The sequence below is a fragment of the Rousettus aegyptiacus genome, unplaced genomic scaffold (assembly GCF_014176215.1).
Source record: "Rousettus aegyptiacus isolate mRouAeg1 unplaced genomic scaffold, mRouAeg1.p scaffold_m13_p_11, whole genome shotgun sequence".
Taxonomy (NCBI): domain Eukaryota; kingdom Metazoa; phylum Chordata; class Mammalia; order Chiroptera; family Pteropodidae; genus Rousettus; species Rousettus aegyptiacus.
The window spans coordinates 40539502-40562149 of NW_023416286.1; the positions used below are offsets into that span (position 1 = coordinate 40539502).

Consider the following 22648-nt stretch of genomic DNA (forward strand, 5'->3'; position numbering starts at 1 on the left):
TCTTGCCATTATTTCCTTTAAGCAAATGATGAGCTTCAAGTTTAGGTCAAATGAAACAGGTAACTATGTTATCATTCTGCTCTCAGGGCTTAGAGATTTCCTTATCCTTGGTTAATTTTCTTTTCACGTTAACTATGACAAGATGTAAGTCAGAAGAAATAACTATAAGTGGGGAATGCTGCTCTGTCAAAGTGCAAAGGAAGAAAATAGAAAGTGACTATTGTAGTAGCATTGTTATCCTTAATTGAGGAAAAGCTAGAGTTGGCCATCAGTAGTTAAGAACTTAGGGTCCCAGAACCTGTCATATGCATGATGATACTGAACATTTGCTCTTATCTATATTTTAATTTCATTAACAATTAGGATTTGCTTCAGGGAAGCCTATGACAAAAGATAGTTTCCTATGTAGTTAAGCATCTGTTCCTAGTCTTGAAACTAGGGAGCTTGTTATCTGTCTCACTGAGAGGGAGTGTCTGGGTTGTGTGTGTTATGAAATGTGTCATAGTGGCTCTAGAATCCAACTGCTTTAAGTCAATAGCATTCACTTCTGTTGTTGGTTCCATGTTTTAATTACGAATTTTCATGTTCCAGTTGGCAAATAATATAAAGATAGGTTATTTAGATCTCAAAACCCAAAAGGAAACAAACGAACAAATGGTATTAAAACAAAAAAAAGCTGGGGTTGTAAATATGAAAGAAAAAAAATTAATATTAGTTGAGACTTTTAAAATTAAAACCTTATTGAGTCTAATATTAAACCTGATTTGTAGAATACTTTATAGTGGGTTTTAATGGATATTTTATGTTTTCTTTAATTGGTAAACTGTTCACCATATTTCTGTGAACAGGAAACCCTGCATTTCTGGGTTTTGCTAGAATATAGCAGGGAAAAAGTTACCGAAATTGATAGATGAACTTTTTCTTAAAGAGAACATCATTGAAAATGTTTAGTATTTGATTTTTAGTTATTTTCTTTTCAAATAACTTGTATTCGATTACATTGAGAGATGTTTTAAGTTACCTTTTACTAGTAAGTGAATCCTTTTTTTAAGAGTGCTGCGTGCAGAGTCAAATTCTCAAAATGACCTTTCTCTTCTTCTGTCTTGCTTGTTTGTTCTAAATGTTTACAGTTTCCTTTTAGTTGACTTCCCCTCTCCCGAACGCTAAACAAATATACAAATTACCTTCTCCATGAGATTATTGGCACTTGGTAATAGAGTTAAAGTTAAATATCGAATTATGCAGTTTCCAATAATAAAGTGTCTAAGTAAATCTTTGGCATCTCTTCAGAACAATTTCTAAGAGTTTAGTTCAATATGTTTCTAAAGAAAATTAAATGTATTAAGTATGCCATTATTCTCAAACATTATTTTGCACTATAATAAACTTCTTTTTGACGTGATGGGATTATTTACCCTAAGGACAAAAGTATGGTATTATAACATCTTTTCTAAACTCCTAGAACCTTTACTTATGCTATAGTATTTTTTGTTACTCTTCAAAAAATTCTATGAGAAAGCCAAGTGTTATTATGTTCATTTTACAGATAGAAAATCTATAATCTCTAGAAAGAATTGATTTCCTAAGAATTACAGATAGTGACCATGATGAAAAGCATACTCTCCATTCAGCTGTTTGCTATTCAATTTAAACCACTCGTACATAGAATTGTAATTTTTAAAATGTGTGCTGTGCATAAGTTGAGTCAAATGTTTGAAATATTTATTTGGATGCAATTGTCCAGAATAATTCTGACAGATCAGAATTTTGCCTATCTACATCAAAATATGTCAGTTATAAAATTTTTGTGAATTTTATTCATCTTTCAAGTATATTTCAATTCTGTTTTTTTGTTTGTTTTTTAAAAAGGAAGGTTTTCTTTGCCCTGTTTTAATTCTACTCTTTTTAAAAACTGTTTTAAAAGTCTCTGATAGAAGAATCTTAGAAACATCATTTTGGCAAATTTTCTACCCAGCAGTCCAGCTTTCTTTCTCTGTATGGTCTCCAGGGCTCTTGGTTTGGATTAGGGTGCAGCACTCCGGGAATGGGCTCCAGTGAGGCTCAAAGTTCTGCCCAGATCATAAAAAAGAGTGGCTTAGTTGGTACTAGATGCTTGACACCTAACTGTATTGCCAAGTGATGGTTGGAAACTTATTTTTAATCTCAGGAACCAGAGACCGAGGAATCTGGACTTGCCGCAGGTGCTGTGATACCCCAGAACAGAAGGACTGGGAAAAACAGTGTATGTAGAGATAAGGAAAGAACGTCAAAGTGTTTTTCCCTAGCAGAATTTCAGAAGAGTGCGAGCATTTCTATTTGGCTAGCAGAGGCTCTTTCTATTAAGTAGGAGGAAAAAAAAACCCCATGATTTAGAGATAAGCTTTAAAGTAATTTCTTTCTGATTTAAAGGAGGCAAAACGTCACCATGTTTCCATTCTGGCTGCTCTTCTCAGGGCTTCTCAGAGACCAGCTAGCTTGTTCATTTCAGTCTTCAGTTTACTTGGGTTCAGTGGAGCTAAAGGAACTAAATTATTTATTTCACAAGTGTATTAAGGATTGTGTGTCTGAAAATTTCATTGATAAAAGGTGTTGATATCAACTATCAGTGGCAGATTATTCTTTGAACAGTCATTTACAGTCACTCACTGGTCTAGGTACTGAAGATACAATGTGGAAAAAAGGCAAAAGCGTATGCACTGGTCAGTCTCGTGTAATTTACTTGGGTGGAGGGGAGAGGCAGATATTAACCCAAATAATTAGTGGTAAATTTTTAATTACAAACTGGGATTAGCTTTCTGAAGGGAAGAATTATGATTTTATGAGAACAATAACCAATGGGGTTGACTTAGGCTTATGAATCAGAGTAATTGCCCTCAAACTAATTCTTGGGCTGCTCCCCGAGTCGGGTAGGAGTCAAGCAAGTAAAGATAGGGTGGAAGGGTATTGCAGAAAAAAAACACGTAGCTGACCCAGGAAAGGTGGAGAAAGTGGATTAGACTGGAGAGCAGTTAGTAACAATCGAGCTAGGTCTTTTAAGTCTATCTAAGAAATGTGTTCTTTATCTAAGGGCTTCTGGAAGCCAATAAAAAGGTTTTTTAAGCAAAAAAAGATCTTTCTGGCTGAAGTGCAGAGGACAGTTTGTTTTGGATACCAGAATTGATAGAGGAGACACTGAAGAAAAAACCATTTCAGTAATAAGGGAAAAAATGATGCTAATTTAAAGTAGAGCATGATAGAGAAAAATGAATGAATTGAGAAATATTTTGGCAGTTTAATTTGTGGAACCTAGGGATAGGTTGAAGGTGGAGATGAGAAAGAAATGGGCGTCATATGTGACTTCTACCTTTGTAATTGAAGTTTTATTGAGGTACAGTTTACTTGTCATAATACACCCATTTTCAAATGTAAAAATAAATGTGATTGTATTTTTAGAGTTATACTGCCAATATCATAGTCTAATCTTAAAACACTTCCATCACCCTAAAAAGAAACCTCATGCATGTTTACTGTCATTCCCCATTCCAATTTCTGGCCCTAGGGAACTGCTAATCTACTTTTGATCTCTAGATTTGTCTTTTCTAGACATTTCGTATTAATGGAATCATACAGTCTGTTCTTTTTTTGTCTAGCTTCTTTCACCCAGAAAAGCATATGAAGTACATCCATGTTGTGGTTTACGTCTGCATTTTGAAATGTGGGTGATGGTACCAGAGGAGAGGCAGGATTGGCAATGAGGAAGGAAGAGATGATGAGTTAGGTCTTGGACATGCCACATGTGGGGTGCCTTTTAGACATCCAGTGGAACTGTCTAATTTGCAAGTGGTAATTGAAACTCTGAGCATGGATAAAAAGAAATAAAAAGAAAAAAATGTCTTGGGACTGGACCTTGGGGTGTTCCAACATTTCAGCAGTTGAGTAAAAGATGAATTCGAAGGAGACCAAGAGATATCCCTTGAGATAAGAGGGCAAACAAGAGCAAAGCAATGCAGACATTTCAGGAACAAGGGAGTTGATAAATGTGTTAAATGTGTCCAATTATATATATTATATATAATACATATATAATATAAAATATGTAAATTAATATGGGAGGTTAAATTTTTATTGGAGTTGTTACCATGGAAACAGTTGGCAGTTTGTGGAAACTTGGTTGAATGATTCCAGATTGAGTAGGCTAAAGATTAGACTGTAAGGAATAATGAATGTAGGCTACCCTTTTGGAAAGGAGAAAAAAGATATTGGAATATAGATTTGAATACTATTTTTGATAACATGATAGAGACTTAGGACAACTAAATATTGACTAGAAAGATCAGTGTAGAAGAACTGGAAAGATATTTAGAAGAAAGGCAAATATGATGGATGAGCATCCTGGGAAAGCAGGGGAATATGATCAAATGCAATTTTTTTTGAAATCCCTTGCTTGGAAACAGAAACTCAACCAGCATAGTCTAAAGCAGGTTGTGAATAACACTGCAGTAAGCACCTTGAACTTTTGAATCAGCATTTGTCTCCTTCAAATCCCCTAACTTTAAATCATGACAACTGATCTGCAAATAAAGTTGAGGGAAGACTTGGGGATAGAATCAGACCATTAGCTTCAGTAAATGAAATGTTTCTCTAGCTAAGAATCAACACCACACCACAGTTATGAGAGCACGATTCAGTTTCATTAATTACTGTCCTGCCAGTTTGCAAGTCCATGTATTAGCAAACAATTCAGACCAGAGGCCTGATAAGTGCCTGCCTTAAGTTAGTAATTGCACTTGGTAGGAAGCTTGGCTTAGTCTTCCCTTGTAGAAGATGATTAGCCTTGCTGCCGATTAGTTCTCCCTCATGGGCTTTTGTCTCTTTAATTCATCATAACTTAACTGACCAAAATGACAGAAATCTTGCCACCAAACAACCCACATGTGATTGAGTGACTGTGAGTTCAGTTGTTGGGAAAACTTTGTTCTCTGGGGTAAAGGCTTTTAGATAAATGTTGTAAATATATTTTAATTATGTCTGTTCTGGCATCATTTAGCCACAGGAAGCAATTTTTGAGGAGCCCATTTAATCTCCCTTGAAAGTTTTGGTTTTAATGTTGACGAGCTTTTGAGAACAGTAGCTTAGAGGGAGGAATGGGGCAAGGGAGAAGCTGCAGGAGCACTACAAGCTGTTTATCTGCAGCATGTAAAAGGCTCGTCTTCATTCCCAAGCAGGGCATTATTAATATGTAACAGTTAATATCCTATATTGCTTCTCTGCTATTGCTCATTACTTGGAGCCTTGCATGATATTGAAAAACATCCGTGAATCATGCAGACTCAAACATCTTATTCTCTCATCTCTCCCCACCCCAATGTTTCATTAATGTTCATGCTGGAAATGCAAAACATCTGATATCCTAAATGAATTTTGTGCAAGTGAAAATATCAAATTGGGAATGGATAAACATTATCTTGGACCACTCAAACCTGAGACAGCATTAAACAACAAAAACAAATTAGTACCATCACCTTTTATTTTAAATAATCGATTTCATGTTTGAATGGCATTAAGCCATGTATTCTGTTGATATTACTTATTTTTCAAGATTTGTCTTTACCTTTTTTACCAGCAGTATTAGGTTTTATGAGATACAAACTGCTTTCACTAACACCCTTATGTTTCTAGTCAAGCTGTATACACATGAACCAATGACTTAAATATCTCCTCTGTGAAGCTACCCTTGGCATCTCTTTTCTGAACTTCTGGTTATTCTACACATCAGATCATACTCACTAGGAGTGTTTCCACCTTGCCTACTAGGCCATGAGCATTTGAGAGCTGTTTGTTATCCTCGTGCTTATTAGCACAAAGCCTCGCATACCACGTCTGATAAAAAAAAAAAAAGAGGATTCATGGTTGATTGAATGTGTACATTTGAATGAATGAGTTAAAGCAAATGGTCAGGTCAGATCATTTTTTTGAAATTCATAAGATAATAAATCGGAGGGGTGGGGGTGGGTGTATATGACATTTTAAAAATGTTAAAAATAAAGCTAAAAAACTGTAATGGGGGTCACAAAACTGTTAAAATTATTAAATAAATGGGAGGAAAAGTAGCAAGAAAGATTGCCATAGGCCTTTAGAGTACCACAGTTCTTACCGTGCCCCCTCTCGGTGCTCTGCCATAAGCTCTGTGATGTTGCTGACTGTGTCTGGTTTGTGCACCAATGCCTCATTCATTACCTGGTATATAGTAGGTGCTCAATAAATATGTGATGTCTGATGACCAAACACAGGCAGACATGAAAGTGCTCTATAAAAAAGTTTACACAGTTCACCAAATATGATAGCTAATGCAGTCAAAATAAGTCCATCTATATAGAGGGTCTTGGTGTCAGAAATAAATTCTCTTAAGAACTCCATTGCTTCCAGGCGCTGCCTGACTGGGGTTTAAAGCAAAAGAGCCCTCTGTGGCTAGCTTACAGCGTGTTTGTCCCTCACTTGCTTTTGTGCTGATGGCTGCTTCCATTTAGGTTTCTGTAGAAGGGGCAGGCCTTCAGGAAGAGGGCGGAGAGCTCGCAAATGCAGATCCCAGTGGGCCGGGGTGCTGGGTGGAGGCAATGGAGTGCTGAGGGAGAGGGAAATGCGCTCCTCTGGGAATATCGCTCAAGTTTCCCAGAGTCAAAACTTGACTGTCTCTCTTGGTTTTTGAAGTCTCTGTGCAGGGGCAGACAGATAGAAACTGGAAAACAGACATGTCAAAAAGCCTCTCTAGTCCTGGGTAGTTGGCATCTTCAAAAAAAAAGAAAGAAAAAGGAAGAAACAAATGTTTAACCTCTCAGTCAAAATTGAAATAATTGAAACAAACGATTTGGATTAAATTACCCCATTCGTATTCTTAGAATTTAACCATGAGCCTTACAGACTTCCTACTCAGGTATTTTACCTATGAGCAAATATTATCTTGTGTTTGCTTGGTTTGATCTATTAACAAATAAAACTTTATGTTTGAGGGACTGGTTCTTGTTTTTGAATGGGGTTTCCATTCTTAATCTGGGCATTAAATGTGGGAGACATGATCATTTGCTGTACCTTGCATTCTACTTAATGTTTAAGACTTGAGTGTTTTGTAAATACATATGTTAATAAAATATGGGCTTAAAAATACAAAAGAGACTGCCACGGGATGACACATTCTTTCAGCAGGCAGGAGAGACTGCTACTACTTGTGTTTTATGAGCATAATAATCTTCATTGTTAGATAGAAGTGTGTTAGTCTCCCATGGCCAATTATAAACATGTTTTATGAAAGTTACCCCCTCTAAATTAATTTTTGCAGAATCATGCTGAAGTAAAGACATCATCGCATAGCCTATCTTATATACAAAGAGAACTGGATAAATAGAGTCCCAGGGTGAGGATTAATTTAGAGATGAGGGCTGCCCATAAAGGTACGTACAGCAGGTCCTCGGATAAGTTGTTCCCTTCAAAGTCATTCCATTGTAACATTGAAATTCTATAGTAACTTAACTCTAGTTTATATCAGTTAGTTCCTGGTTAAACTGGTTTCCTTACATATCAGCTTGAGTTGCAGAACCTGTTGACATTAAGTGAGGACTTACTGTATCCTTCCTACAAGGCAACATCCTTTTTAATATAAAAAGTACTGTTTAAGCAGAGTCATCACATCTGCCTGTGAGCAAGATCAAACTTTAGGGCTGTCCTACTACCCTGGATGAAAGAGAAAAGCTCCCTGAGCTCAGTCCTATTAATATTTAATAACTATCCCTCTTTTATGTTTAGTATCTTAAAGGACATTGTAGGGCTTTCTAAGGCTACGTACTAAATGCATTATATGGATCCTCTCATTTAATCCTCACAAAACCCTCTGACATAGATACTATTTTCATTTTTTTTTAATAGACAGGGAAACCCTCCTTCACAAAGTGTGGTCCATAGGCCATACGATCTCAGTATCACTTTGAAATTCATTAGAAACACAAAATGTCATACCTTTCCCACAGAATGACTTAACCAGAACCTGCATTTTAACAAGGTCCCCAGGCAACTTTTAGCATTGCCCAAAGTCACACAGCTATATAACATGGCAAAGCAAAGCTCGAAGGCGTAGCTGGCACCGAAACCCAGGCTCTGGTAAAATCACTTGCCCAAGATCGTAGAGCTGGCAAGTATCAGAGGGTTTGATCCTAGCTCAACACTTCGTGTATTTCACTCTCCATTATAGCTGCATCCTCTTATGGAGAAATGAATACTAATGAGTAGCATAAGTTTTTGTTAATTAGAATGCTTAAAGGCTATGCTAGAAGTTTTCTTAATAGGAAGGGAGTTAGAATTTTAATTCCCACTCCTACTCCTGGTGTTCTTCCCTCTGAATCATCATCATGGAAAAGTAGGTGTAAAAAGTGCCTCCTTGGGTCTGATGCTATCTTAAGATTAAAAAAAAAAAAAACAGAGTGGGATAGTGAAAAGAACATTAAATATAGCAACCTGCTATGTATGCTAGCTGTGTGCCAGGCACAGTGCTTGTTAGCATTTAACATATACGATTGAAATGACCAGAAACAAACCTTTACAGGAAATATTTCTCAGGATTTTTCACCCATGAAACAGTTTCTCCGTGTTCGACCTTAATTAGGTATATGCCTTTGGAGGATGGATAAGACACAGGAAGATAATGAAAATATGAGGGTATCCCAGGCAGGCGAAGATATGAGATAAAGTTCAGAAGGAAGGAGCATCACATAGTCACAGGACTTGCGGGTTTGGGTGAAGCAATAATCATTGATAAATTCTCAGTTCTGGTATTCAGTTCTGGCATTACAGCTCGTTGAAAGAGTACCAACTCTGGAACCAGACACTGGATCAGCCATGATCAGCTGTGTGACCGTGAGCAAGTGATTTAATCTTTCTGTTTTGGCTTTTGTAATCTGGAAAAATAACAGTAACAGTGTTGTAAGGGTAATTATAAGAGTTAATATATGTAAGACCTTAGGCATTGCCTATCAAAGGTGCTCTATAAGTATTAGTTTTCAAGCCACTTTGGGAAACCCCAGAATTATTAGATGTGCTATAGTTTCCCCTTATCTGCAGTTTTGCTTTTGGTGGTTTCTGTTACCAGCTTTCGACCATGGTCTGAAAATATTAAATGGAAAATTCCGGAAGTAAACAATTCATAAGTTTTAAATAGCATGACATTTCCCAGTAGTAGGATGAAATCTTGCTTCGTCCCGCCGGAGACACAAATCATCCCTTCATCCAGTGTATCCATGCTCCCTGCCGGGGAGTTCCACAGTAGCCATCCGGGTTATCAGATTGACTGTCTTGATAGCTTAATGCTTGTGTGCAAGTCACCCTTCTTTTACTTAATAATGGCCCCAAATCAGGGATGCTGTCAATCTGGATGTGCCAAAAGCAAAGCCGTAAAATGTATATATGTATAGGGGGAACAAAACAACACAGTATATATAGGGTTCTTTACTATCAACAATTTCAGGCATCCATTGGGAGGGGTCTTAGAATGTATCACCTGTGGCTAGGGTTGGGGGTCAGGCAGGAAGGAAGCTACTGTAGTCCCTGTAAATCTGTCTTGCTAAGGATCTACTTGTGAATGGTTGAGAGGTCTCCAACTGGGATGTGATGAGTTCATTGTAAGAGAACAAAGGAAGAGAAGGCAGTTTTACTCCCTGCTTAAATGCAGTATGAGGGTGCTTAGATGCCGTTCAAACCCTCTACTCTTGGCCACTTTGTTCTTTCTGGCCATTTGATAGACAGTCTCAGATTTTAGTGTGCATCAGAGTCACCCTGGGAATGATTTAAATGCATGTTCCTGAGCCCTGTCCCAGTGAGTCTACGATGGCTCTTTTTCCCTCACAGTAAAACAGAATCCACCTCCCTTCTCACTGACTCAGCTCCCAGTTTCCACTCAAGTTCCCTCTGCAGATGGAGGAACAGCTAAACCAGACTGCCAAAGGCACCTAAAAGATGAAAGAGCCACTGTTCTCGACTGGACAAAGGTGTGATCATGTGAATTTATTCAGGATTATTTGGATCAAATTACTTGGGAACAATGGATAAAGCTGTTAGGAATTGTGGGATTATTTTGGAGACAAGAGAAAGAAAATGGATCCTGTTGCAATTGAATGCTCAGAAGCTGCTCTGGTAGGCTGGCTCGAAGAAACAATTGTTCAAAAAAATAACTCAAGGGTCTGAGTGGCCTGTAGCATTGGAAGCTCCTGACAGGAGTAAAGCCAGCATTGAGAATCAGGTATAAGAGGGATTAATTTGAGACCAGTTCTGTGATAGGGGTTTAGACCATCAAGATACCACTGGGAGCTTTTACAGTGGGTGAGGAGATGCCTGATATTGTAGGAAGCATATGGAACACATCATTATTGCAAAATTACCAACATATTTGAGTTGCTCTAACTTTGCATTAGGGACTATCTAGATGGCTTTATTTTTAATGCTAAGCCTGTTATCGCCATATGAGATAGTGTATGTAAGTAAGAAAAGAGATTTTGCCCCGTAGTTGGCTCTGGCGCCAGACTGCTCAAGTGCCCATTTTACTGCTCCCTACTGGGTGAATTGAGTAGGTTACTTAACCTCTCTGTGCTATTTCCTAACAGCTCAGAGTTTTGATAAGTTAATATACTAAATGTTTCAAATAATACTGACATTGAGAAAATTTCTTGATGCTAGATTTGTCATTTTTATTTGCTAGATTGCCTTTCAGCTTCAAGTAGTAGGAAAAAAGCCTCAAGTCAGATGACCTGAATTAGAAGGATGTTTATCACTGATGCAACATAAATTATCAATTCAGCAGTTCAGTGAAGATATCATAAAACCAGGTACTTTTGAACTTTATACTGTATAATCCTCAGTAAATTGAGTGTATACACAGGGTGGCTCCACTAGTGGCAACAAAATAGCTACAGCAGTTTCAGCCATCACATCCAGACACATTGTCTAGAAAAACAAAGGTCTTTTCTTCTTCGAGTGTATTTTGTTAAGTCCTAACGTCTCCTAGCATATTGTCCTTCACATCTTAAAGGTCAAAACTGCTTCCTCTGCCTATTACTGGTAAAACAAATGGAGTTGGAATCTTTCTGATTGGCATAAGGACTTTCTAAGGGAAAATACTAAATAGGATTTCTCTTCAAAAGTAGGAAGAAGTTAGTAAACAGTAGTATCCACTAGAGATATAGATATAACCATTCAGCATTAGAGGCAAAAGAACTTGAAGTTTAGATTTAAATAGTTTGCCAGAGGTTACACAGGAAATGATGACCCGGTTTTTGAACTGAAGTGTTTGACTTTAAAGCTCAAGATTTAAAGATCGTAACTTAAAACATAATTCATAGACCTGTTTGCTTTGAGTAGGGCACCCATATATTTTGGAGTCTGGGAGCACTGAGTAAGTCCTTGCAGGAAATGTTATGAGAGAAGGATTTAGAACAGGACAGCTTGGTCCAGCATAGCCAGTGACTCCATAAGCCTCTAAAGACTGAGAGGGAAAGGACCTGTGAATCTTGAGTGGGACAGACATGACTTTGTGGATCGGGGCCATTGGAAAAGGACTGACAACCTCCAGGTGTAAATGAGATGGACCATGTTGCTTTAGCGGATTTATTTAATGTTGTCCTGGGTTTTCAAAGTCATGTTTGACAGATTCACCTACTCCCTTTGAAGATGTTTTTTGTAGTGGCGAGTCTTTCGGGCATATCTCCATCAGAGCTTTCTCTCTCATCAGTCCCTGCCAACAGACCCACAGTGTGCATGAAATCCCATGGTTATTGGTGCCACTAGAGACAGTCTGTCTTTAACTCTGTGTAATTAAGCATGGCTTTAAGACAAAAGTGCTGGAGGACAGTGACAGTACAGTCTGGCAGATGGAAAAATTGTCATGGGTGTCAGTTATTGATTGATAAGAGTCAGGAATAATAATAATAACAATAATGGAAACCTTGCTTCGCTTTTGGAACTGAGTAAATTGTAAAGGTTCTGGTTTAATGGAACAGTGCTGGACCTAAAATCAGAAGCCCTCACTCTGTCACTCATTTGTCTGATGGCAAGTGTGGCACTTCAATTTTCTTTCCCAGTAAAATGAGTTTAATAATGGTAAATAAACCCCAAGCTGTTTTAAGAATTGGCTAATACCTGTGGGAATGCTTTGAAAGCTCAAAACTTCCACCTGAGAACTTCATGGCACCTTGATATCCTGCTAACTCATTATTTACACTCCAGAGCATTTTTAATAGTGACTTTGAAGGGTCTTTTGTTTGTTCTATTTAAAGTTAATGGGCTATTTTTAGGTGCAGCTGGGAAAAAAAAAAGTTATAACTCTGACCTAGGTCTAGATCATTTCAATTTTTAAATTATCCTCATCTACTGAGGGCCTGACATTTTGACTTTATCAGAAAGCACCAGGAGTTTCCTAATGAGAAAGATTGTATTTCTCTTCAGGGACCAGTGGGCGACAAAGACAAGGATAGTTTGCACCTAGCTACTTACTGCCTTTGAATCTTCTCTTGTAATTACTAAGTAGGCAAGTCAACAGCGAGCCCTCCAAAAAAGACAAATTGTTCATTTTTGAAGTACCACTGGGAAGTAGAGACTGGCTCCACATCTATTCCAACTTCCTCCTCACAAAGAGCTTTTCGGAGAGGGAAATAGCAGCATGGCAGAAAACAAATTCTGATAGATTGCCAGGTGGCACCCCGGGTAAGGCCTGCGCCTTTTGGAATACCAGCGAAGCACTAAGCCCCTTAATTACACACACTGGTGATGAGCTTAGGCAGAGCTGCGAGGGAGAGCACTGGAAAATATAGATGTATGGCTTCGTTTGTAGTCTCAAAATGAACTGGAGGTATTTGGCAGAATTGTGTCATCTTCAGAAAATGAAATTTAGCAGTAGGCATGCCTCAGGATTGATTTAGCGAGCATATTTTCAAAACTTAAAAAAATAAAACTTGAATTTATTAAAAGTAATAGCTAATGTCTAATGAAAATGCAAAACTAGTTATTTTCTTTGGTTCTTGCTACCATTATCCAAGGTAGATATTATAGACTGCATCTTAATAGATAAGGAAGACCTGAAAGCTCTGGGAGGCTTGGGGACTGAAATGGTGCACATTTAGGTGTGTCTGGTTGCTGACACATGCTTTCCTCCATAACTTTCTACTTTGTCATAGAAAGGTCTATACCCAGGAATTGTATGGACACAGGGAAATAGTACGTGATGGAGTGTGGGGCAGGAGGGAGTATCAGAATCAGAGGAGGAACACAACTTATTCATTTCATATGGATCGATCAAGAGAAATATATTTATTATATCAAGGTAATAAGAATAAGGGCAAGAGGCCTGGCCTCAGCCTTGCATAAGATACAGGGAGATGCATCAGGGCCAAGAAGTGGGAAAAGAGGTCCAAGGAAAGGTACAAATTACTAAGACCCTTAAGCCAGGAAGGGAACATGGGACCAATATAGCTCCCATATAAAAATCTTTAGATTGTCTGGCTTGCTGGGGGAATAAAACAATTTTTTTTTTTTTAATTGGGAAAGTGTGGCTCTCGGAGACCCTGGGACATACCACATGCTAGACTTTTTCCTTTGCATTCTTCTCATTAGTTCCTGTGTTGAAAATAGGCATCACCACTTCTGTGCTTATAAGTTCTCATACCTGTGACCTACTGGCTCTGACTTGTTTAGGGAAAATAAAGCTTCATGGTTGAGTTTGTGGCAAATAGCTTGTTCTAACCTCTGCTTGGTGAGGTTGGCCTGAGCACAATAAACATGATTCACGACCATCATTGCCTTACCAGTAGGCTTAAACACAGCTTGCCAGGAGTCTCTAAATCCACTTGTTTTTCTGAGGAGGTGTATTTTGTACATTTTTTTTTTCTGAGTAGTTTACAAAAGTCCCACAAAAGTTCTTCCTAATCATCTTGCCTGCTCTTTATACTATCAAGGACTTGACAGGAAAATTGATGTGTACTAGAGATGCTAAAGATGACACACATAAATTCATGTCTGGTATTTATTTAATGTCACACTTAAATTATTAATTCATTCTTGACAGGAACAAATGTACAGTAAAATTTACTAATTTGAACTAATTGAGGAAAATGCCAATTATATAGTAGAGCCTTCATTAAGGAACCCAGCTAACATGACCTCAATTAATCAATTTTGGGGTCTTCCTGCATGTGTAAGAGAATCCACAACTGTTAGAAAATCTAGTTTTCAAGGACTTTTCTCTCAAAGTGATTTCTAGATTATACCTTAGGGCCAATACAAGAGCAGTACCTCTTTCACTGAACTCTGTTCTTTCCTTAAGTACCTACAGTCTGAGAAATGTTCATTAGGCAATTCTATTGTCGTGCAACCATAACAGAGTGCATTTACACAAGCCTAAATGGTATAACCTAGTACATACCTCGGCTATATGGTATAGCCTGCTGCTCCTGGCGCTACAAGCCTGTACAGCATGTTACTGTGCCAAACAACACGAGATTAATTCAAGCACGAGAGAAAATGACAGAACCAAGAGATGCTGTAAACACAAGATGCATGAGGCTGCTGCTGGCATAACACAGCATACTGTTTCACAGTAGACTTTTTTTATAAGTAAAAGTACATTCTAATATAATGATGAAAAGTATAATATAGTAAATGCATAAACCAGAAACAGTTGTGTGTTATCATTATCAAGTATTGTGTCCCACACATAATTGGATGTGCAGTAGATTTGTTTACACGAGCATCACCACAGACACGTGAGTTAATGAGTTGGCTAATACGGTACATTCTCTACACTGTCACTATTTAATAGTAATTTTTCGGCTCCATTATAATCTTATGGGACCACTGTCTTATATGTGCTCCGTCAATTACCAAAATGTCATTATGTGGTACATAATGATAAAAAGTATAGTATAGTAAATGCATAAACCAGTAACAGTTGTGTATCATCATTATCAAGTATTGTGTCCCACACATAATTGGCAGTGCAGTAGATTTGTTTATACCAGCATCACCACAGACACGTGAGTAATGAGTTGGCTAATATGGTACATTGACTACACTGTCACTATTTAATATTAATTTTTCAGCTCCATTATAATTTTATAGGACCACTGTCTTATATGTGCTCCATCATTGGCCAAAATGTCATCATGTGGTACATGACTGTATGATTATAATGAAAATGATTTTTGACTAAGCTGCAGTAGCCTAGGAAAAATGTACAGAACTATGTTAATACAATTACAATAACAATAATACTGATTTCAACATCTTTTAGTCAGTATTTTATGTGGTTTAAATCTTAATTTTTAGAACCACCCTAGGAAGTTCTATACCTTTTATTCATATATATATACATATATATTATTCATATATATGAATAACCTTCGAGAGAAAAGTCCTCGAAAACTTAATTGTTAATGGTCTCATACTAATAAGTGGGAATGGGGCGGGCCAGGGGGACTCTGAATCTAAGGCTTCTAACTCCAAAGCTGATTCACTTAACCACTGCCAGAATCTTCTGAGCATCTGACTTACTAGGAGAAACGGACTGCCCTGAGAGGCAACGACTGCCTCCTCATCAGATGTGCTTCAGCAGAAGATGGGCAATATGTTGATGGAAGGTCAAAATATAAAGGATGTTGAGATGAGTTTATATTTAAATTGTGTTTCAACCTGAAATACTATAATTCTAACCAGAAAATACCTCCAGCTGAAACACCTCAACTCCATAGAATATCAACTAATAGAAGTTGTACTATACTAAAACACATTAAAAATATAAAATATAAATTAAAAAAAACAATATTTTTGATAGCTATCCCATTTTACATACTAGTGCAAATAAAGACTTTTTAGAATAGATTACCAAATGGGGATAGTTAGACTCCATGTAGAATGAAAGCTTCTGAAATCCTTGAAAATAGTCATTTAACTAGCTTTACCAGGCTTTTCTTTCCTCACCAAGCTTATTTGCATTCTTAATTTGCTTGGTAATCTCCCTTTATATTGAGAATATAGTAATGTATCAGTAGAAAATATCATAATTTCTAATTAGAGTATAAATTAAGGATACTTAACTGTAACAGGTATATGTCTATTAACTTATTGAATCTGAGGCCAAGTTAAATGTTTGTGTTGTATTCAGTTCATCATGCGCTCTGAGGACCATTCCTCAAAGACACATACTATGTAGAAATCCTGAATAAGGGAGGAAAGTCTGCCTCTCTCCGTGTTAAGACACCAAAAGAATAATCAGGCCTGCAGTTGCTTCATTAGTTACCTGTATGCATTCTTGTTGGTTCTTAGAATGTTTTACCATTATCTATAAGAAAACTAATTAGATTTATTAAAATTAATTTAAATTACATTTCTTCCCTCGAAGATTATTAGGCAAGATTCTTATAATCTAACCAAGAGCAATTTCTCCAACTTTGGAGGCAATTAAAATCTTGAAGAGAAATACTGGCAAATTATTTTTCCTTCTCACAGTGGCTCATTCGGGGTGTTTTCAACCTCATTCTACTTTCTCTTCTCCTGCCTCACAAACCTGGGTGATAAAGAACTCTTTAGTACCAACTTCCTCAAAATGTCCCTTTATCTTTCAAAGTATAAAAGTCTTCTAGAGCAGGGGTCCCTAATCCCCGGGCCATGGGCCAGCACCTGTCCATGGAACCGGGCCACGCAGCAGGAGGTGAGTGGCAGGCCAGCAAGCGAAGCTTCAACTGCATTTTCAGCTGCTCCCCAGCGCTAACATCATCACCTCAGATCATCAGACATTAGATTCTCATAGGAGCACCAGTCCCTGGGACCAAAAATAATTGGGGACCACTGTTCTAGGGCTATCTTGGAATAGTCCTTAGCATCTTTAAGATCTGCTTTAATGACTCAGGAAGAATAACATAAGGTTCAGAGCCTTACCAAGCACCTACTGAGTGCCAGGAACTCATCTAGGTGCTTGGGATCGTCAGTGTGCCAACTGTATACAAGTCTCTGCCTTTATCTGACATTCTAGTAGAAGAGACGGAGTACACAATATGCTTTACAAATAATTTTATAAAAATTCTAGAATGTTAAAAGGTGAAAAGCACTATGGTAAAAAATGGAAGTAGGTTAGGGGATGAGGAATTGAGAATGAAGAGGGGCACAGGTTACAGAATCAAAAAAGGTTATTGGGGTAGACCTCAGTAAAGTAACATCTGAGCTGATGTGAAGGCGAGATCATGACTCCTATTCAGAAGCTCCAAAGGTTTGTCATTTCACTCAGGCTCAAAGTCTCATCACCTAAAGGGCCTCGTATGCTGTCTCCTCTCTTTATTCTCATCATCATCTCTGTGCTTTCCTTCCTTCTCACCTGCCATGTACATCTTGATCCATACTTGTTTCCTGTGATTCCTCTAAGGACAGTAGTCCTGCCTTACCTGCAGGGCATACATTCCAAACCCACAGTGGATGCCTGAAACCACGGATAGTACCGAACCCTATGCATACTGGTTTATCCTATACATAGTTACCTGTGATAGTTTAATTTATCAATTAGGCACAGTAAGAGATTAGCAACAGTCACCAATAATTTGACAAAAGAACCATAATAGTAAACTGTAATAAAAGTCACATGAATGTCTTTGGGGCCATTAATAGATAAAATAAATATTACTTGGCTGCAAGCATTGTGCTGCCTCAGCCGTCAGTCCGATAACTGAGATGGCTACTCATTGACTAACAGGCAGGGAGCGTGTCCAGGCAGAGGTGCCGGAGGAAGCAAGACAGTGCGAGATTTCATTATGCTAATCAGAACAGCGCACAGTCTAAAACATATAAATTGTCTATTTTTGGAATTTTCCATTCAAAATTTTCAGACCGTGGTTGACCGTGGGTAATGGAAACTGTGGAAAGCAAAACCACGGGTGAGGGGAGCGCTGTAGTTAGGCGTGCTCCCGCCTGAGCGTCTTCACACTTGCTTTTTCCTGTGTTGACAACGTTCTTCCCTACATATCCTGTGCATCGATTCCTCACCTCCTTTGTCCTTTGCCTTCCCAGACCTTTCTTAACCACGCCAATATTCCCTCACTCAACATTCCTAATTCCTTTTCCCTGCTCTGTTGTTCCCCATAGCATTTTATTGTCATCTACCATGCTGTATATTTTAAAAAATATTTAAAACGTGAGTATCGTCTATCTCCCCACCAAAATGGCATCTGCTCGAAGGGGAGGGATTTCACCTCCTTTGGTCACTTAATATTCCATTCCTAGCACAGCGCCTGGCACAAAGCAATTGTTGAATGAATGAATGGTGTTTGTAAAATGGTTTACTTGTTAAACAGTTCTTTTAAAATCTATGGAAAGCATTTGCTTTTAAAACTAAACAGTGCATTAAACTGGCAATTTGGTTTATATCCTTTATTTAACATTTTTAAGCTATTGCAAAAATACATTTCACCAGTGGACTGCCTAAAATTTCAACTAATTGGAATCAATTGGTTATTACAAATTACAAACATAAGACACATAAAACTAGAGATGGAAAGGGGGGCGGGGGAGATACGCAAATAAAAGAAAGTAGATTCCATTAAGTTGTTCAGTATAGTGGTTCACTGGTAGAACTCTTATTCCCCATGTGTCCTTCAGCTGAATCTCTTATGCATCTCAGCAGCCACATGAGCTGATATGCAGATGCCCCATATAGGAAAGAATGGTTGAGCAGTTCAAGTGCAAAACTGCAAACCCACAGTGGTGGTATGCAATTCTCTCTATTATTAACTTGCTGCAAACCATTTTAGCCTCCCCATGCCATCACATACCCATCTGCCAAGCTCTTACATAGTTAGGGAGTGAGCAAATGATGGCTTTCGAGAGAAACCTTTAAAAGAACCATTATCCGAATGCCAGAGAGATCCATCTCGGCATCACAGAGCAGATGGAAGTTGCAGTAACCAACCAAGGAGAGTCAGAGCCCGACATACATTTTCAGGCTGGCTTGTGCATGACATTGTAGTCTGAGGGGATAATCTCACAGTTGCTAGGAACGAGGTAATGGTAGAAAATGGTCTTGTGGTCCTTGCATCCTGACCTAAGGGACACTACTAATCAAGTACAGCTCTCAACATGGCTTTCCTTTGTTTGAATTTAGCATTTCTTTGGCTTTTTATGTCTGAAAATATTTTGTCTTTCCTTAGTGGCAATTCAAACACAAAGAGAAAACATTTTAAAATTCAGATAAGCAGGGGTTAGTTTACAGTTGGAGATTTTGAGCACACTGCTTTTGTGTGATAATATTTGAAATTTATTTCCACAAGTTATTGCACATTCATTTCTGGAGTTTTCATTGCAGAAAATTGCCAGAAGGAATGGATTTTGTCTTCTTCAGCTGGCAGAACAATTTTCCACCTGTCGCCCAAATATTTGATGAGAAGGATTATGTTGCAGGTTCTGAAAGTTTATACTGTGGATCCTTCGGAAGTGAGAGGGCCTAATGAAACTGCTACTCTGATATCAGAGTCCAGCCTGCTGAAGTGTCTGCGAAGCTATGGATGGATTGATGGTGGTTAGGGCAATTTGTGAAAGGCTAGCTTCAGCGATACACATACATGTGTGCGTGTGGGCACTCACACACTCACATGCACACACATGGTCCTTAACTTGACACATGGCAAGTGATGTTTTTCATCCTTTATGCTGTAACAGAATTTTTGTGTTCAGCAAGACTGTGGCCTTGCCAAAGATCTGAATTAATTGCCTGAAATTATTGTTGCTCATGTTTCTGGTAAATGAAACCAAAAAGCAGCAGTAGTACAAGGATATGGGTGAAATTGTCATTTGATTTTAGCTTCAAGTAATTTACTGTCTCTACTGAGTTTTATATCCCTCTGTAGTTTGTTAGGTATATAGCCGGCATAGTCAGTACAATCAACAAAAACAGATTTCAAAAATTCATACATAATGGCAGCAACCTTTTAAACTGTCAGAATAAATATAAAACTGTTTTTCCCTTGTTTCTTCAAACACTTTATGAACATCATAAGTAATAATAATATTGCTGCTGTCAGAAGAATTTTTCTGAAGTATAGATTCTACCATGCCATATCAGGATGCTTCAGCTGCCTCAGAGGAAGGGCTAAAATTCTTGGGCTAGCATTCATGTCCCTGGATAATGAGCTGCTGGCTTGGCTTTTTTATCTTATTTGCCACTACCTCATGTAACGTTACAAGTCAGTCAAACCGAACTATTGTTTCCCTCATATTTCTTACAAATTAATCCCCGTGCTTTTGTTCATGCTATTTCTCATCCTACTTATTTATCACATTTATATTTTAACTACCCATTGTTGCCAAACTCATATTCTTTCTACTTTCTCCATGAAGCATGCAGCTGGAAATATCGTCTTATTTTCTGAACTCGGACAACTTCATGGACATTAACTTTGTGGAATCTTTCAGTTCGATTTTTCTATTCCCATTACTTGTGTACAAATCTAGAATAAGACAAATTCGGTCATGAAGAGCATATTGTTATGTTGTTAACGTGGACATAATAGCCTTTCCGCAAACTGAATTGTATATTTTTTACTCTGAAAAGCTGCTCTGGTTTGTACTAGATGTTCGTATTTTGTACTGCTCATTAGTGTCGCCTGGTTTTTCACTTGGTGTCAATCTACCACTAGCAGAGCCATTCCAGTGTGTTGAGGGCTTCAGCCATCTGTTAGAAGCTACTGTGTTGATCAAAATTCTTCTTATATTATGAACCGATAGAAGCACAACATATATACTAGGTACATCCAAGATACAGAATGTGAAAGCTGTTCATAAATCCTTCAGTTTTTCTCCTCTCTCTCTGCTGCCCCTCCCAAATGGACCTGCCTCGACCTTCCTCTTCAGGCTCAGCCTCTGGGCTCCTCTTTTTCTCCATGTGGGCACAAGTCCTGAAGATGTCGTTGTTTACTTATGTTGCGCTTCCCTAAAAGCTCTCCCATCGGGTGTCAGTGTGTGAGTGTATGAGGAATCCCAAGGTAAGCGTGCCACCTCTTTTTGCAGTGCTAATTTTCCTTAAAGTACAAGGCCTGTTTTGCTTTGTTTTTATTAACTAGATATATTATAAAGCAAAATGTAAAATTTGCCTGAATTTTAAGAGGAAATAGAGACAGATGTCTTGTTTGCGGTCATGCCATTCTCGCCAATACTCGTAAGAAATCTGCCTTCATTCTTCTCCATCATTAAAAGACACTGATTTAAGATTTTGATGTCATCTAGCCTTTTTGTAGTTGATAGATTTTGTCCCTTCTCTTTGCCTTCTTTTCCAAGATATTCCCTTACTTTCTTTTCTTTTCAAACCAGTGGTCCTGCCCATCTTTAGAAACATTTCTCTTTGATTTTTCTGATCAAAGCAGCTGGTAGGCGTATGGAGCATCCAGGCTGTCATGGAATCGTATTTAAAGATTTTGAAAACTAGATGTATAGGTGGAAAAGAGCAGAAAGAGTAGAAACTAGATTTTGCTGGTGAGATAGCAACTCTGTAATGGAACAAGTCTTAACATGGAAGATAGTTGAAAGTAGGCAATATTTGTTTTAAAGAGTGGAAAGTGAGATTGGAAAGGTATAATTTAGTTGTTTGTGTGTAGACCTGTGCTGTTCTAGATCTGAAAGAGACTTAAGAGAGGGGCCACCAACTCCTTGATGTTAATCTAGGGTCCTAGGACACCATGTTTACAGAGCAGTTGTGGAATGTGCACTTTTTCAGCATTTCACAGAACATAATGAAAAGTGCATTTATTCACAATGCAATTCTCTGATTTTTGGCTGGAACTTTTGAAATTCAGTGGGGTTATAATTGGTAATAATGAATTAATTAGAGATTCTGATTATTCGTTGTCTCAGAATTTTTAAAAGTACAGAAAAAAACTTATATACCCATCTTTAGCTCTGTTTATTATTATTAATTAGGTAGTAATGTTTTATAACTGCTTAGATATATTTTAACAAGAGAGATAAACAGTGCAATTTAAAGCACTTTTTCTTCTATATCCCTTTGCATCTCCTTTCCCTTCTCAAGAGCAGCTCTCCTCTGTAATTTAATATCCTTCTATTTTATTTTATTTTATTTTAGCATATATTTATGTACTTGTGAGGAATATTTATTACTTTTGACTATGATTTATACAAATTGATAAAAGTGATTCCTACAGAATATTTCCTTCTGTAACATGTTTCTTTTTTTTTTTTCTCATGTAACATAAATTGAGATTTATCCATGTTGGTAGATAGATTAACGACTCCTTTCTACAGTATGGTATTCTATTCCATGAACATGACTTATTAGTTCTCTTACTAGTCTGGTATATTGATTTTAATTTTTCTCTAGAAAACATCTAGAACATATTTATGCATGCTTACATGTGCTCATGTCCTAAGGGAAATTTCTATATATCTCTATTAAAAAACATTGTTGGGGGATGGTGATTATTATTTAACGAATGCCGTTTGCTAGGCAGAATCCCTTAAATCATGAAATCCAAAGGAAGAAATAGTCAAAGGAATTGGATGTCATTGATGTAATGTACCTCTCTGCCTATGAACAGGACTAGATTTAGTTTTAGAAATTTTCTCTCTACCCTTTGAAAAAATACCAGAATAGGAC

General features: G+C 37.7%; 1 protein-coding gene across 12 annotated transcripts in view; it reads left to right on the forward strand.

Annotated features, from left to right (window-relative positions):
- Nucleotides 1–22648, forward strand: part of UNC5D (unc-5 netrin receptor D) — a 472257-nt gene that overhangs the window by 207321 nt on the left and 242288 nt on the right. The window contains exon 1 of one of the 12 annotated variants that reach the window (XM_016128808.2): nucleotides 5998–10007. The exons of the other annotated variants lie outside the window; for them this stretch is intronic. The gene's annotated coding sequence lies outside the window, so the exon portion shown is untranslated. Of the gene's footprint in view, nucleotides 1–5997; nucleotides 10008–22648 lie in introns of those variants that run through there. 12 annotated transcript variants of the gene reach the window in all.